The sequence below is a fragment of the Bufo gargarizans genome, chromosome 1, assembly GCF_014858855.1.
Source record: "Bufo gargarizans isolate SCDJY-AF-19 chromosome 1, ASM1485885v1, whole genome shotgun sequence".
Classification (NCBI taxonomy): domain Eukaryota; kingdom Metazoa; phylum Chordata; class Amphibia; order Anura; family Bufonidae; genus Bufo; species Bufo gargarizans.
The window spans coordinates 508,374,271-508,390,366 of NC_058080.1; positions in this window are offsets into that span (position 1 = coordinate 508,374,271).

The window sequence follows — 16,096 nt, forward strand, 5'->3', positions numbered from 1 at the left end:
TCAGTCACTGGGGGCCATGTTAAGTTCAGAAACAGCAGAGATTTATATGAATAGTTTTATTGACTCTTTTTCCATAAAACTATATATCAAACTGTGCAGTTCCTTCATCTCTATAACATGTTGCCTGCAGATGACACTGCATTTTGTGGTGGCATGTTCTCTTTAACAGACAGTTAGCTTTAGCAGGCCTGGGAGTCTTCACAAAGTTCCAGGCTGCCATAGCAAATGATCGGAAAGCCATGCTTTTGCAGCAGGGGCTCCATTCAGAGCACAGAGGTAGCCCTTACCTAGATGCTGTGGCATGTAAGGGGTTCAATGAGTGAATTGTTTTCGATCCCAGTGATTGTGGCAGGGTGTCAACTGTATTACACAGCTGCCACCCACTGGGTATGGAATGGGATTAGATTTGTTATCCCACTATATACACTTCTCATACCCCGGTGACATATAACATCCAGTATCTTGAAGAGCTTGATGGTACGGCCACATGGTCAGGTTTCACATGCAGTTTTGGAAGCCAAAATCCGTAGTGCATCATAATAGGAGAGAAATTATAAAGGACATATACAACGCCTTCTCTTTTTTTGAATTTACTCCTGGTTTTGGCTTCCAAAACTGCATGCAGAAAGTTGGTCATACTCGAGGCTGAAGTTGTTGATACAGTTACTTGAGCAAAATACAGGAGTCGATGCAAATAGAATGAAAAGTGTGAAGGTGTGAAGGTAAAGGAAATACTAATATACCCCTCTCTTTTTATCCAATCCTGTCTACCACAAGAAAAATGTACCTGTGATTCTTGCCTGACTCACTAAAAGCAGACTTCAGATTTGATTTTCATATTCTTTTCATGGTCTAAAAAATTAGAATCATTTAAACAAATTACTGGCAAGCTTAATACTGGCTTCTATTATGAGAAGAATGTCTGATCAGGCTTAAATGCTCTTAAGCGGTTTATAGGGAGTCTGTCACCAGGAAATTCACAGTTAAACCAGGCACAATGACGTGTAGAGCTAGCCCAGCCAATATGTAATTATATCTTTCAGTTAGTGATCTGTTGCTTCATTATGGAGAAAGTACTTTTAATCGTATGCAAATAAGATTAATCCATATGCAAATAAGCAGTTAGGTGTTCCAAGGGCAGGCTCAAGCCACTTTGTGCATCTTTGGTCCTTCGTCCTTCTCTGTCAGCCCCACTCTATCTTTCTTGATTGACAGGGCCAAGTTACTGCGCATTCATCTTGCCTGCCCCTGTGAAATTCCTGGTGACAGACGCCCCTAAAGAGAACATGTAACCTCTCTGAACATGTCTTTTTTATCGACTACTTGCTTTCCCCATGTAATAATTCTTGAGCATCTAATCTTATGACTCTTTGATGTGCCTTTTATTTATTGTTCCTGTTAGAAGTTATAATTGAATTACTCTGAAGGTCTAGGTGGGTGTTACCATGCAGTGACACTCTCCCAACTGGTAACACCCTAAAGCTTGATTACAAAATGCTAGTAATTCATTCAGAAGTTCTAACTGGAATAATAAAGGAATAGCGCAACATAGAGTCATAACAATAGATTCTCCAGAATCATTAGTACACGGGGAATGCAAGTACCGTATTTTTCCACCTATAAGATGCACTGTAGCATGAGATGCACCTAGGATAAAGAGGAGGAACCCAAGCTCCATCAGACCTCAGATAAGACCTCAATCTGAACCCCATTCCTCCTCAGATAAGACTCCCCATCAGACCCACATTCATTCTAAAACCTCATATCAGACCCCCTAAACCCCATTCCTCTTCAGACCTCAGATAAGACTCCGATCAGACCCACATATTCGTCCTCAAACCTCAGATCAGACCCCCAAGCTCCATCAGACCTCAGATCAGACCCCCATTCCTCCTCAGACCTCACATCAGACCCTCATCATACCTCCATTCACCCTAAGACCTCAGATCAGACTTTCATCAGACCCCCAAGCTCCAACAGACCTCAAATCAGACCCTTTTCAAACTTCTGTATCAGCCCCCATTGCTCCTCAGACCCCTTAGTCTGATCTGCTCCATTAGACAAAAGAAAAAAAAAGAAAAATCTTCCTATCCTGCTCCAGACAGCGCTGATACTCCACCGCTCGCTGGTTTTCTGCAGACCCATGCTGCACTGCAACCTGAAGTCACGCAGCATCAAGTCATAGTGTCCACCTACATAATGGGAGCGGCCATTACCATTTGCACTATAAAAAACGCTGCCATTTTCCTGCTGCTTTTGTGGGGAATATGTATCTTATAGTCCAAAAAATACGGTAGTTACTAAAACAGACATATTAGGAGAGGTTACAGGTCCTCTGTAAAGTTGATACAATGTTTCATGCCAGTGACTGCAAAACATCATCATGACATCAAGTGGAGGATACTGCATTCACTAAGTCAATATCAAAAATATCTGGCTGCTGACCAGTTTATGTAGAGATGAATAATAAATACTGAAATTGAATACGGATTTAATGGAAAGTAAGGAAATAAATTACACACTCACAGGACTTGCTCGGTTTGTATGTCGATTTTAAAAAGCTGATTCTTGGATTTAAACCTCACAGTGGTTATGGTCAGATATGAGCCCCCTCACAGTAGATATGCCCAGATATGTGCCCCCTCACAGTAGTTATGCCCAGATATGTGCCCCCTCAAAGTAGTTATGGCCAGATATGTGTCCGCTCACAGTGGTTATGGCCAGATATGTGCCCTTTCACAGTAGTTATGCCCACATATGTGCCCCCTCACAGTAGATATGCCCAGATATGTGTCCCCTCACAGTAGTTATGCCAGATTATGTGCTCCCTCACAGTAGACATGCCCAGATAAGTGCCCACTCACAGTATATATGCCCAGATATGTGCCCCCTCACAGTAGTTATGCCCAGATATGTGCCCCCTCACAGAAGTTATGGCCAGATATGTGTCCGCTCACAGTGGTTATGGCCAGATATGTGCCCTTTCACAGTAGTTATGCCCACATATGTGCCCCCTCACAGTAGATATGCCCAGATATGTCTCCCCTCACAGTAGTTATGCCAGATTTTGTGCTCCCTCACAGTAGACATGCCCAGATATGTGCCCACTCACAGTAGTTATGCCCACATATGTGCCCCCTCACAGTAGTTATGCCAGATTAGGTTCCCTCTCACAGAATGTATTTCAGATTTGGTGTCCCCTCAGTAAAGATGCCCACTTTTGTGTCCCCTTACTCTAGTGGTTGCCTTCAAATGGTCATCAATGTGACTTAGAAATGCAAAATGGCGACTAGACTTTGTAGTCTTGTCGCCATTTGCGCCTAGACCCTCCGCTGTTGTGCCTCTTTAACTGCCTCCGGACCGCCTAACGCAGATCTGCGGTCCGGAGGCGGCAGCTCTGTGCAGAGTGACGCATATACGTGTCATCTAGCGAGAGCAGAGATTTCCTGTGAACGCGCGCACACAGGCGCGCGCGTTCACAGGAACTGAAGGTAAGCGAGTGGATCTCCAGCCTGCCAGCGGCGATCGCTCGCTGGCAGGCTGGAGATCTGATTTTTTTTAACCCCTAACAGGTATATTAGACGCTGTTTTGATAACAGCGTCTAATATACCTGCTACCTGGTCCTCTGGTGGTCCCTTTTGTTTGGATCGACCACCAGAGGACACAGGTAGCTGTGTAAAGTAGCACCAAACACCACCTACACTACACTACACCCCCGTCACTTATTAACCCCTTATGAACCCCTGATCACCCATGATCACCCCATATAGACTCCCTGATCACCCCCCTGTCATTGATCACCCCCCTGTACGGCTCCATTCAGATGTCCGTATGATTTTTACGGATCCACGGATACATGGATCGGATCCGCAAAACACATACGGACGTCTGAATGGAGCCTTACAGGGGGGTGATAAATGACAGGCGGGTGATCACCTATATAGATTCACTGATCACCCCCTGTCATTGATCACCCCCCTGTCATTGATCACCCCCCTGTAAGGCTCCATTCAGATGTCCGTATGATTTTTACGGATCCACGGATACATGGATCGGATCCGCAAAACACATACGGATGTCTGAATGGAGCCTTACAGGGGGGTGATAAATGACAGGCGGGTGATCACCTATATAGATTCACTGATCACCCCCTGTCATTGATCACCCCCCTGTCATTGATCACCCCCCTGTAAGGCTCCATTCAGATGTCCGTATGATTTTTACAGATCCACGGATACATGGATCGGATCCGCAAAACACATACGGACGTCTGAATGGAGCCTTACAGGGGGGTGATCAATGACAGGCGGGTGATCACCCATATAGATTCCCTGATCACCCCCTGTCATTGAACACCCCCCTGTCATTGATCACCCCCCTGTAAGGCTCCATTCAGATGTCCGTATGATTTTTACGGATACATGGATTGGATCCGCAAAACACATACGGACGTCTGAATGGAGCCTTACAGGGGGGTGATCAATGACAGGCGGGTGATCACCCATATAGATTCCCTGATCACCCCCTGTCATTGATCACCCCCCTGTCATTGATCACCCCCCTGTAAGGCTCCATTTAGATGTCCGTATGATTTTTACGGATCCACGGATACATGGATCGGATCCGCAAAGCACATATGGACGTCTGAATGGAGCCTTACAGGGGGGTGATCAATGACAGGCGGGTGATCACCCATATAGATTCCCTGATCACCCCCTGTCATTGATCACCCCCCTGTCATTGATCACCCCCCTGACATTGATCACCCCCCTGTAAGGCTCCATTCAGATGTCCGTATGATTTTTACAGATCCACGGATACATGGATCGGATCGCAAAACACATACGGACGTCTGAATGGAGCCTTACAGGGGGGTGATCAATGACAGGCGGGTGATCACCCATATAGATTCCCTGATCACCCCCTGTCATTGATCATCCCCCTGTAAGGCTCCATTCAGATGTCCGTATGATTTTTACGGATCCACGGATACATGGATCGGATCCGCAAAACACATATGGACGTCTGAATGGAGCCTTACAGGGGGGTGATCAATGACAGGCGAGTGATCACCCATATAGATTCCCTGATCACCCCCTGTCATTGATCACCCCCCTGTCATTGATCACCCCTCTGACATTGATCACCCCCCTGTAAGGCTCCATTCAGATGTCCGTATGATTTTTACAGATCCACGGATACATGGATCGGATCCGCAAAACACATACGGACGTCTGAATGGAGCCTTACAGGGGGGTGATCAATGACAGGCGGGTGATCACCCATATAGATTCCCTGATCACCCCCTGTCATTGATCACCCCCCTGTCATTGATCACCCCCCTGTAAGGCTCCATTCAGATGTCCGTATGATTTTTACAGATCCACGGATACATGGATCGGATCCGCAAAACACATACGGACGTCTGAATGGAGCCTTACAGGAGGGTGATCAATGACAGGCGGGTGATCACCCATATAGATTCCCTGATCACCCCCTGGCATTGAACACCCCCCTGTCATTGATCACCCCCCTGTAAGGCTCCATTCAGATGTCCGTATGATTTTTACGGATCCACGGATACATGGATCGGATCCGCAAAACACATACGGACGTCTGAATGGAGCCTTACAGGGGGGTGATCAATGACAGGCGGGTGATCACCCATACAGATTCCCTGATCACCCCCTGTCATTGATCACCCCCCTGTCATTGATCACCCCCCTGTAAGGCTCCATTCAGATGTCCGTATGATTTTTACGGATCCACGGATACATGGATCGGATCCGCAAAACACATACGGACGTCTGAATGGAGCCTTACAGGGGGGTGATCAATGACAGGCGGGTGATCACCCATATAGATTCCCTGATCACCCCCTGTCATTGATCACCCCCCTGTCATTGATCACCCCCCTGTAAGGCTCCATTCAGACGTCCGTATGATTTTTACGGATCCATGGATACATGGATCGGATCCGCAAAACACATACGGACGTCTGAATGGAGCCTTACAGGGGGGTGATCAATGACAGGCGGGTGATCACCCATATAGGTTCCCTGATCACCCCCTGTCATTGAACATCCCCCTGTCATTGATCACCCCCCTGTAAGGCTCCATTCAGATGTCCGTATGATTTTTACGGATCCATGGATACATGGATCGGATCCGCAAAACACATACGGACGTCTGAATGGAGCCTTACAGGGGGGTGATCAATGACAGGCGGGTGATCACCCATATAGATTCCCTGATCACCCCCTGTCATTGATCACCCCCCTGTCATTGATCACCCCTCTGACATTGATCACCCCCCTGTAAGGCTCCATTCAGATGTCCGTATGATTTTTACAGATCCACGGATACATGGATCGGATCCGCAAAACACATACGGACGTCTGAATGGAGCCTTACAGGGGGGTGATCAATGACAGGCGGGTGATCACCCATATAGATTCCCTGATCACCCCCTGTCATTGATCACCCCCCTGTAAGGCTCCATTCAGACGTCCGAATGATTTTTACGGATCCACCGGTACATGGATCGGATCCGCAAAACACATACGGACGTCTGAATGGAGCCTTACAGGGGGGTGATCAATGACAGGCGGGTGATCACCCATATAGATTCCCTGATCACCCCCTGTCATTGATCACCCCCCTGTCATTGATCACCCCCCTGTAAGGCTCCATTCAGATGTCCGTATGATTTTTACAGATCCACGGATACATGGATCGGATCCGCAAAACACATACGGACGTCTGAATGGAGCCTTACAGGAGGGTGATCAATGACAGGCGGGTGATCACCCATATAGATTCCCTGATCACCCCCTGTCATTGAACACCCCCCTGTCATTGATCACCCCCCTGTAAGGCTCCATTCAGATGTCCGTATGATTTTTACGGATCCACGGATACATGGATCAGATCCGCAAAACACATACGGACGTCTGAATGGAGCCTTACAGGGGGGTGATCAATGACAGGCGGGTGATCACCCATACAGATTCCCTGATCACCCCCTGTCATTGATCACCCCCCTGTCATTGATCACCCCCCTGTAAGGCTCCATTCAGATGTCCGTATGATTTTTACGGATCAACGGATACATGGATCGGATCCGCAAAACACATACGGACGTCTGAATGGAGCCTTACAGGGGGGTGATCAATGACAGGCGGGTGATCACCCATACAGATTCCCTGATAACCCCCTGTCATTGATCACCCCCCTGTCATTGATCACCCCCCTGTAAGGCTCCATTCAGATGTCCGTATGATTTTTACGGATCCACGGATACATGGATCGGATCCGCAAAACACATACGGACGTCTAAATGGAGCCTTACAGGGGGGTGATCAATGACAGGCGGGTGATCACCCATATAGATTCCCTGATCACCCCCTGTCATTGATCACCCCCCTGTAAGGCTCCATTCAGATGTCCGTATGATTTTTACGGATCCACGGATACATGGATCGGATCCGCAAAACACATACGGACGTCTGAATAGAGCCTTACAGGGGGGTGATCAATGACAGCCGGGTGATCACCCATATAGATTACCTGATCACCCCCTGTCATTGATCACCCCCCTGTAAGGCTCCATTCAGACGTCCGTATGATTTTTATGGATCCGCGAATACATGGATCGGATCCGCAAAACACATACGGATGTCTGAATGGAGCCTTACAGGGGGGTGATCAATGACAGGCGGGTGATCACCCATATAGATTCCCTGATCACCCCCTGTCATTGAACATCCCCCTGTCATTGATCACCCCCCTGTAAGGCTCCATTCAGATGTCCGTATGATTTTTACGGATCCATGGATACATGGATCGGATCCGCAAAACACATACGGACGTCTGAATGGAGCCTTACAGGGGGGTGATCAATGACAGGCGGGTGATCACCCATATAGATTCCCTGATCACCCCCTGTCATTGATCACCCCCCTGACATTGATCACCCCCCTGTAAGGCTCCATTCAGATGTCCGTATGATTTTTACGGATCCACGGATACATGGATCGGATCCGCAAAACGCATACGGACGTCTGAATGGAGCCTTACAGGGGGGTGATCAATGACAGGGGGGTGATCACCCATATAGATTCCCTGATCACCCCCTGTCATTGATCACCCCCCTGTAAGGCTCCATTCAGACGTCCGTATGCGTTTTGCGGATCCGATCCATGTATCCGTGGATCCGTAAAAATCATACAGACGTCTGAATGGAGCCTTAAAGGGGGGTGATCAATGACAGGGGGGTGATCAATGACAGGGGGGTGATCACCCCATATAGACTCCCTGATCACCCCCCTGTCATTGATCACCCCCTGTAAGGCTCCATTCAGACATTTTTTTGGGCCCAAGTTAGCAGAAATTGTTTTTGTTTTTGTTTTTTCTTACTAAGTCTCATATTCCAGTAACTTGTGTCAAAAAATAAAATCTCACATGAACTCACCATACCTCTCACAGAATCCAAATGCGTAAAAATTTTTAGACATTTATATTCCAGACTTCTTCTCACGCTTTAGGGCCCCTAAAATGCCAGGGCAGTATAAATACCCCACATGTGACCCCATTTCGGAAAGAAGACACCCCAAGGTATTCCGTGAGGGGCATATTGAGTCCATGAAAGATTGAAATTTTTGTCCCAAGTTAGCGGAAAGGGAGACTTTGTGAGAAAATACAAAAAAAAATCAATTTCCGCTAACTTGTGCCAAAAAAAAAATTCTATGAACTCGCCATGCCCCTCATTGAATACCTTGGGGTGTCTTCTTTCCAAAATGGGGTCACATGTGGGGTATTTATACTGCCCTGGCTTTTTAGGGGCCCGAAAGCGTGAGAAGAAGTCTGGGATCCAAATGTCTAAAAATGCCCTCCTAAAAGGAATTTGGGCCGCTTTGCGCATCTAGGCTGCAAAAAAGTGTCACACATGTGGTATCGCCGTACTCAGGAGAAGTTGGGGAATGTGTTTTGGGGTGTCATTTTACATATACCCATGCTGGGTGAGATAAATATCTTGGTCAAATGCCAACTTTGTATAAAAAAAAGTTGGCAAGATATTTCTCTCACCCAGCATGGGTATATGTAAAATTACACCCCAAAACACATTCCCCAACTTCTCCTGAGTACGGCGATACCAGATGTGTGACACTTTTTTGCCGCCTAGGTGGGCAAAGGGGCACACATTCCAAAGAGCACCTTTAGGATTTCACAGGTCATTTTTTACACATTTTGATTGCAAACTACTTACCACACATTAGGGCCCCTAGAATGCCAGGGCAGTATAACTACCCCACAAGTGACCCCATTTTGGAAAGAAAACACCCCAAGGTATTCCGTGAGGGGCATGGCGAGTTGCTAGAATTTTTTATTTTCTGTCACAAGTTAGCGGAAAATGATGATTTTTTTTTCTTACAAAGTCTCATATTCCACTAACTTGTGACAAAAAATAAAAAATTCTAGGAACTCGCCATGCCCCTCACGGAATACCTTGGGGTGTCTTCTTTCCAAAATGGGGTCACTTGTGGGGTAGTTATACTGCCCTGGCATTTTAGGGGCCCATATGTGTGAGAAGTAGTTTGCAATCAAAATGTGTAAAAAATGGCCTGCGAAATCCGAAAGGTGCACTTTGGAATATGTGCCCCTTTGCCCACCTTGGCTGCAAAAAAGTGTCACACATCTGGTATCGCCGTACTCAGGAGAAGTTGGGGAATGTGTTTTTGGGTGTCATTTTACATATACCCATGCTGGGTGAGATAAAATTGGAAAAGTTGTCTTTTGCCAAGATATTTCTCTCACCCAGCATGGGTATATGTAAAATGACACCCCAAAACACATTCCCCAACTTCTCCTGAGTACGGCGATACCAGATGTGTCACACTTTTTTGCAGCCTAGGTGGGCAAAGGGACCCACATTCCAAAGTGCACCTTTCGGATTTCACCGATCATTTTTTACAGATTTGATTGCAAACTACTTCTCACACATATGGGCCTCTAAAATGCCAGGGCAGTATAACTACGCCACAAGTGACCTTATTTTGGAAAGAAGACACCCCAAGGTATTTTGTGATGGGCATAGTGAGTTCATGGAAGTTTTTATTTTTTGTCACAAGTTAGTGGAATATGAGACTTTGTAAGAAAAAAAAAAGAAAAAAAAAATCATCATTTTCCGCTAACTTGTGACAAAAAATAAAAAGTTCTATGAACTCACTATGCCCATCAGCGAATACCTTAGGGTGTCTACTTTCCGAAATGGGGTCATTTGTGGGGTTTTTCTACTGTCTGGGCATTGTAGAACCTCAGGAAACATGACAGGTGCTCAGAAAGTCAGAGCTGCTTCAAAAAGCGGAAATTCACATTTTTGTACCATAGTTTGTAAACGCTATAACTTTTACCCAAACCATTTTTTTTGTTGCCCAAACATTTTTTTTATCAAAGACATGTAGAACAATAAATTTAGCGATAAATTTATATATGGATGTCATTTTTTTGGCAAAATTTTACAGCTGAAAGTGAAAAATGTAATTTTTTTGCAAAAAAATCATTAAATTTTGATTAATAACAAAAAAAGTAAAAATGTCAGCAGCAATGAAATACCACCAACTGAAAGCTCTATTAGTGAGAAGAAAAGGAGGTAAAATTCATTTGGGTGTTAAGTTGCATGACCGAGCAATAAACGGTGAAAGTAGTGTAGTGCAGAAGTGTAAAAAGTGGCCTGGTCATTAAGGGGGTTTTAGCTAGCGGGGTTGAAGTGGTTAAGAAGAAAGGGCTTTCATCCAGCAGACACACGCGAGTTGCACCGACATGGCACGTGCTGCTCTTAGCGCGCGCCATGTTCTCCTCAGCAGCGTGCAGTCATAGAGGCCGGGTATGGGATATGGCGGATATTACATATCGCCACGTCCAAAAAAGTGCGAACTATTAAAATATTATAAAATATCTCCTATGCGGTGAACGCCCTAACAGAAAAAAAAAACACCCACACTCAGCGCATAACTGAAACCGATGGAGCTGAACAGACCCAACTGACTAAAATGGGGTCCATTTAGTTTCTATTCAGGTGTCTGCTTTTTTAGCGGAACAAAATCCTAAATGCAGAATTTTTTTGGTACAATTGTTTGTCTGGATCTGCAACGGAGGCCCTGGACGGAGCCTCCAATGCAGATATGAAGATCTCCTTAAGCTGCTGAAATAATCTGTTGTAGCAAACATAATGATTTTGCTAATATTATTAGTGTATATTAATATCTGTACTCAGCTTATGGCCTGCAGTCTCTACCTTCAAGAAGAACGCCAAGGTAATGTGAAAGAACTATGATTGTGGTTTACCAGTTTCACTTCACATTTACCATGTGCACATTTTGAATGTGTGTGAAAGTGCAAGTTGTGAAGTAGACATTTCCTGTGGCTGCTTTCACACAGACGTACTTTTAATCAGTATAAGGCTACATGCACACGACCGTGCTGTTTTTTGGGGTCCGCAAACAGCGGATCTGCAAAAAACGGAAGCCGCCCATTGCGGCAATTTGCGAAACGGAACGGGCGGCCCATTGTAGACATGCCAATTCTTGTCTGCAAACCGGGCCACGGAACGGTGCAACAGATGCGGATAGCACACAATGTGCTGTCCGCATCTTTTGCGGCTCCATTGAAGTAAATGGGTCCGCACCCGAGCCGCAAAAACTGCGGCTCGGCTACGGACCCGAAAAACGGTTGTGTGCATGAGGCCTTAGTATTAGTATAACCCAGGAGTGGACGAAACACAGAAAAAATTATGACTGAGCTATTTGGCCCACTGCCTCTGGATCAACTTGCTGGATAGCAGGCTGAACTGGATGGACAGATGTCTTTTTTCAGCCTTATAAACTATGTTACTATGTTCCGTGTATTGAAACCACTCCTGGTTTTGGTTTACAAACAGTAATGGAAAATACTGATAAAGATAGTCCACTTTCACACAGTGCAGATATGATCAATATTTCGATCAGTATTTTGCATGCTTTAAGACAAATTCAGGGGTGCATTGCAAAAGAAAAGTCCCACTCTTATTTCTGGCATAATTTATTAAAGGGAACCTGTCATGTGGATATTTAATTATAATCTAACTCATTATATACAATCATTAACTACTAAAAAGTGCCTTAGATGTATTCACTTACTGGTGTGACAGATGGTTACCTCATAATATACACACAAAGATGCCGCATGCTAATGAGCTGATTTGAGTCCAGCGTGATGTCATTGAGTCCAGCGTATATTTAATTAACAGCTATAGCCACTCCCCTGCCCACCTGATGCTGATTCATATGGAAAAAAACTGTCATTCAGCAGCAGGTAGGCGGGGGGAGTCAGGAGCTCATGAATATTCAGGACTCATCATTATCAGCTGGTGCTTTTCAATACAAGATGTTGGCAGATTGACTGGGTCAATTAAAGAAAGTGACCCAGCATTGTGCTAAGAGAATCAGTCACTTATTTATGTTGCCCTTAGTTAGGACACCATAAAACTGGTAACAGGTTCCCTTTAAATGTAGGGCAGGCGGGAGCTGCTCTTTAGATTTTCAACAATGTAAATCGAGCAACCCTAGAGAGAAGAAAGAAGAAGCTTTCACAATTTCTGTCTTCTCACATACACAGTGTTCAACGAGCACCACCTCTACTGGACTGACCTAGTGGTTAAGTGATTGGGGGTTGTAGTAGGGTGCTGGTAGTAGCATGCTGTTGCTGAGTCTAACTAGACCTATCGGAGTCCTAACAGTGATCATAATCACAAAATAATAAATAGCGTCAGTAAAAATTATAACATTATCAAGTTCCCCAACAGGCTTTTGTGACCTTTGAGGGACAGACCCGAAAAATAAATGCAAAGGAACAAGTAAGGGTGTCTTGCACTCTAAAGTATAGGAGAAGGTGTAACAATAAGAGTGGGTGGAGACAATAAATAGCTAAAAACAGACATGGAGAAAACAATGTGTGGTGTGCAAGCCAAGGGTGTATGGGCTGGTAATGTACAGGACAGCTCATGATAAATTTTGCCTTCTCTAAAGATTACTGTTTCAACATTCAAGTAATATTGCAACATAGAAAGTGCCTGTGCAGCAGCCCTTAAGAGATGGTATCCACTGCAGACTTGGGCTAGAACTTTATTAGCTGCCTGGTGACTTGAGACTGTACATTTGTGTGTAGTTGAAATATGTAAAAACTAGTTGCCATTACAGCTAGAGGCTCTGCTCTCTCTGCAACTGTCGCATCCTCTCCACTTTAATTCACAGGGCCAGGTGTCATGATGTTTTCATTGCCTGGCCCTGTGAATCCAAGTGCAGAGGGAGTGGCAGTTGCAGAGAGAGCAGAGCCTCTAGGTGTAACAGAAACTTATTTGCATATATCACAACTGCATTTTTCTCAGCAATGTGGGTATATATGTACATGGGACCAACACATGCCTTCAGCTGCGAAATGTACATTTACAGTACCTTGAAAAAGTATTCATACCCCTTCAACTTTTCCACATTTTTTCACATTACATCCACAAACGTAAATGTATTTTATTAGGGTTTAGACCAACAGAAAGTAGCAAGTATGTGTGAAGTGAAAAGAAAATGATACATGGCTTTCAAAATTTTAAATAAATAAAAATCTAGAAAGTGTGGCGTGCATTTGTATTCAGCCTTCCTGAGTCAGTACTTTGTAAGACCACTTTTTGCTGAAATTACAGCTGCAAGTCTTTTGGGGTATGTCTCTACCAGCACATCTAGAGGCTGAAATTTTTGCCCATTCTTCTTTGCAAAATACCGTAGCGCAAGCTCAGCCAGATTGGATGGAGATCATCTGTGAACAGTAATTTTCAAGTTTTGCCTCAATGGGATTTGGGTTTAAGTTTTGACTGGGCAATTCTAACATATGAATAGGCTTTGATGTAAACCATTCCATTGTAGCCCTGGCTGTATGTTTAGGGTCATTGTCCTGCTGGAAGTTGAACCTCCACCCTAGTCTCAAGTCTTTTGCAGCCTCTACCAGGTTTTTCTTCAGGATTGCCTTGAATTTAGCTCCATCCAGCTTCAACTCTGACCAGGTTCCCTGCTGAAGAAAAGTATCCCCACAGCATGATGCCGCCACACATAGCGTTTTGATTTTAGGCAAAAAGTTCAACTTTGGTCTCACATGACCACAACACCTTCTTCCACATGGCTTGTGGCAAACTACAAATGGGACTTCTTATTGCTTGCTTTAAAAAATGGATTTCTTCTTGCCACTCTTTTCAAGACCCGATTTGTGGAGTACACAACTAATAGTTACTCCAGAGTGACCATGTGCCTCTTGACTGCTTCTCTAATTAGTGCTCTCCTTGCCTAGGCTGTCAGTTTAGGTGGACATCCATGTCTTGGTAGATTTGCAGTTGTGCCATACTCCTTCCATTTTTGGATGATGGATTGAACAGTGTTCTGTAAGATGTTTAGAGCTTGGGATATTTTTTATAACCTAACCCGGCTATACACTTCTCCACAACTTTATCTCTGACCTGTCTGGTGTGTTCCTTGGTTTCCATAATGTTGTTTGATCACTAATGTTCACAAACAAACCTCTGAGGCCTTCAAAGAACAGCTATAGTTATACTGAGAATAAATTACACACAGGTGGACTCTATTTACTAAATAGGTGACTTTTGAAGGCAATTGGTTATACTGGATTTTATTTAGAGGTATCAGAGTACAGAGATTACAAATGCACACCGCTCTTTTCAGATTTTTATTTATAAACATTTTGAAAACCAGGTATCATTTTCTTTTCACTTCACACATACTTTCTACGTTGTGTTGGTCTACCACATAAAATCCCAATGAAATACATTTAAGTTTAAGTGTAATTCAGAACCACCTCTCACAGTCAAGAATAAATGAAAGCAGGTGAGCCACGATTAAATATTAATGTAATAATTAATGCTTGTGTTTAGACATTGCTGTTACACACTTGGTATGGTGCCCCCTAGTGTTCTTCCCTTCTAAGAATGTCCACCTAATGTGTCCAGTTCTAGTGAGAATGCTTCTAGTAGTATGTTGATTCATATCAAGTATAGGACGGCTCTACCTCCTGGTTTGGGATGGCCAGGTGCACCTATCTGATGTCGCACTCAAGGCACCTAAGTAGTAAATCAAAAAAGAAGGATGGGCACTCTAATATCCGGAACCAAAAAGTTTAATATAATCACAATATTAGTACATATATAAAATAAAGATATGTAAGATTGTTCCAATCAGAAATGTATACGTGGGCAATCTGTTAAATATCTTCAATAAGTATATAGAAAACAGGCCTGTCACCATAAAATAGACTACACAATAAAATCTTACAAAATAATAAATTAAAATACTGATAGTAGCCGCTGGAAATACGTAATGAGCTAGTGCAGGTTAAATGGAAATGGAACCGCTGGTGGTTGCCCAGTCAGATCCACTCAATCTGCAGACAAGTAGAGACTCCTAGGTAGTGGAGTGTTGACCGAGCAATTATATTCAGTATACCTATTGTCTGTAAAATAAATAAATGTGAACAATCACAAAATCCCAATGTGCTAATAATAAAGAAACAGTCCTAATAGTAATGTGAATAATAGAAAAAATTTGAGAAAGGAATCCAAGAAAAATCCAGGAAAAATCCGGAGTGCAATCTCATGTGATTAATCCAAATCCATCTGTATAAATGAATTTTCAGCATGCATAAAAATCCTAAGGCATTAAATCTGGTGTGTTGAATTACTGTGCTTGAAATGATAAGTGAATGTTCAATTGCTACAGTCTTTCTTAAATTGCCCACAAACCGCAGAGGTTCAACAGTGTTAGCGATACAATGCTGTTATATCTGTGGCCGCTTGCATATGGATGTAACTTTGTGTTCCAATGTTACAGTCTCGGTGGTTTCAGTTTGCCACTGTAGGCACAATTACCTAGCAGAGGACTATAATGCCGGATGTTCGGTAATATTCGCTACTATCTAAGGTGTCATGCGATGCAATGGTACTCACGCTTGGTAGTGTCCGGTCTGTGGCATGAGTGCAAGGCACGCTTACCTTGCAGGCGCAGA